A 2,746-nucleotide genomic window follows, 5' to 3' on the forward strand; every position below is an offset into this window, starting at 1 on the left:
CAGTATTAGCACACATGGATCGGCTATAGCCAGTGAAACAATGTACATCATCTATGTTGTGATAAATACTATTATTGTAACGTATGTTCTATTATTATAATAAAGGCTTTGTGCATTTGGAGTCAGGTGATCTGTTGGTTGAGTCCACACTGCCGATTGCCGATCCCCACCAGTCTTGTCCTGCGTTTCGCGGGAGACGCGAAGAGCGGAGAAGGGGGACGGAGGGTGGGGGGGGGGATAAGTGGCCGGTGGTATTGAGTGCAGGGAGGAGAGGGGGAGGGAGCGGTTGGTCGGTCGGTCGGCCCAACACGTTCGGCGAAGAAGGAGGAGGAATGAGGAGAAGAGGACACACGCGCAGCAGTGTACAGTACAGAGTACAGAACCAGCTATAGCTAGCTAGGCAAGAGCTCAACGAATGTTTCAGTGCTGTCGTTGCGTGCAGTAAAAGTAAAGCAAGCCTGACTAGTCAGTTGTTGTAGGAAGGGTCGCCTCAGCGCTCTGAGGGTTATGTCGTGTGTGTGGCCTAGGCTCCCCGGACGAACGAATGAACAAACGAACAAGCGGGTTGGGCCCCCAAGCTCCAAACGCTTACTTGATAGTGTAGCTGGCCTGGCCACGCCGTTGTTATGGCGGTGTAGCTAGCAGGGAGGAACGTTGGCGGATTGCCTGCTGCCCGAGTGTTTTGTTCGTCTGCGTATGACGACCTGTCGTAGTGCCACGGGGGGAAAGGGAGACGGGGTGAGGGAGGAGGAGGTGAGTGAGGCTTCTTCGTCTCTCTCCTCTATACGCTGCTGTCTTGCTGCTAGCTTGCCCGACGGCTTGCATTACTAGCAGCATTAATGTGTGTGTGTTGTTGTTGCTCCTCTCCTTTCTGAATCCTGAATGGTTTTCTTCTTCTTCGCCTCTTGGGGTTAGCAGGCGGTCGAGCTCGCCCTTGAATGCGTCAATTCATCACGCACTCGGCTTTCCTTCAGCCACACCGAGAGAGGATTGACTGGGGAGGAGAGAGCGAGAGAGAGAGAGCCGTGACTGACTCGATCTCTCGCTAGGCAAAAGCGGTCTCGATAACCTTGTGTAGCAAGCAGGCAAGCCCGCGAGGCCTACGCGTTCTTTTTTCTTCTCTCGCTCTCACGTTGATAACGAATGGTGTGCTGCTGCTGGTCGTGGTGGTGGTGGTGGAGTGGCTAGCTGTGTTGTTGGCCTAGTTGTGAACTGCGCTCAGCGTGTGCGTCGGTTGGCTGAGTGGGAGAGGTCGTCTGCATACTCGATTCTTTCGCTTCTCTGCGGGGAACTCGTGGTGGGTCTTTGCTGTCGACCTGGTGTAAAAGCGTCGCCATCTTGTTTCTCTTCGTTGTTCTCCAGAAGGTGGTGAAGGAAAGAAACTCTGAGAAGAGCGTGGACAAAGGCATGCGGATCTGAATCTGAATCTGAGTGAAGACAGACTCGCCCGCCATCTTGTTTGTCACCCCATTCTATTGGTGAACGTATTGGAGGAAGGCAGTCACACTCGAATTTACGAAAGACGTTGACAAACCGAGTCACTTTGCTGCTTTCTCGGGGAATCGAAGCTGCCTTCTCCATCTTTGTTCAGCCGGCTTTGCTGATGGACGAGTTGGAAAGATGACAGCTTGACCCTGAGAAAGAGAAAGACGAGAACCATCATACACTTACGAACCTCGTTGATCTGCAACTGGATGACGTCTCCTGAACTACGTTCCTGTTTATTCAGGGTAAATATATTGCTCGTTTGTAATGTCCTCTTTGTTGATCGATTGAGATTGGGTCAATCGGCACCTGTGATGTTGGCCTAATGGCACGACCTTTGGCCTTTGTGGTTGCACGCATAAAACACAAGTTTGGTTTCCGTAGGGGCAAGTTACTTTTTACGAATGTTGCATTCTGTCTGGATAATGTCGATAGGGGCGTTAAGCCTATACCATTATCATGTTCTGTTTGGTGGGACGGGATGCTGCTGTGTCCCTCTCAGCCTTGCACGTGTTGGCCCTTTCAGTCAGACCTGGTCGAAGCAGCCAGCCGCCTGAATTAACTAACTCAGTATCAATAGGAGCGTAAATCACTTACGTTCAATCAATACAATTTTTATAAGTGGATTGTAGGGCGCTCCGTTAGCTCAGTCGGTATCATGTTGGGCCACGGAGTGTACATCCCTGGGCCTGGTTCGGATCCCCGATTCAGCATTCTTGAACTTGGGTTGTTTTGAGGGGTTTTCAAGGCTGTCAACTTTTTAAGGCTCTTGACACATTTTTGGTCCTTCAGTGGGACCTTGGACTGACTGATTTTATTAGTTGTTGTTTGGGTGCTCTGATGGTTCCTTCCTTTTGTTCCGTTCAACATCCGTCGGCGTTTCCTCTTTTCGTTTCTTTGTAGGTTACTCTCCAGGAACACCTCAAATCTTCGGCACTTAAGGCCTATTTTGTGTTGCAAGTGCCGTAAAACGTGTACTGACACTCATATTCACCGCTCTATAAATTTTTTTGATTTTTAGACGTTAAGCTTCTCCAGGGCTGTCGTTCTATGGGGTTGTTGGCTCACAGTCTCAGCAGACTTATGGTTTATGAGGGGGGAAACCACATGATGTCATTTGAGAATTACTGCTTCTGTTGTTGGTATTCTTGCAAGTTCTCTCTCTCGCTCTCATCTCTATCCCTATTTCTCTCCCTCACTCTCTCTCTCTCTCTCTCTCTCTCTCTCTCTCTCTGTGTGTGTGTGTGTGTCTTCCTTACAC

General features: G+C 50.0%; 1 protein-coding gene across 2 annotated transcripts in view; it reads left to right on the forward strand.

Annotated features, from left to right (window-relative positions):
• Nucleotides 1-386: 386 nt before the first annotated feature.
• The window catches only part of LOC101862563, a 53,931-nt gene continuing 51,571 nt past the window's right edge, over nucleotides 387-2,746 (forward strand). The window contains exon 1 of one of the 2 annotated variants that reach the window (XM_035968196.1): nucleotides 387-1,730. The gene's annotated coding sequence lies outside the window, so the exon portion shown is untranslated. The remainder of the gene's footprint in view (nucleotides 1,731-2,746) is intronic. The other variant, XM_005092331.3, reaches the window with a different exon arrangement.

This window comes from Aplysia californica, unplaced genomic scaffold (genome assembly GCF_000002075.1).
Source record: "Aplysia californica isolate F4 #8 unplaced genomic scaffold, AplCal3.0 scaffold00044, whole genome shotgun sequence".
Taxonomy (NCBI): Eukaryota; Metazoa; Mollusca; class Gastropoda; order Aplysiida; family Aplysiidae; genus Aplysia; species Aplysia californica.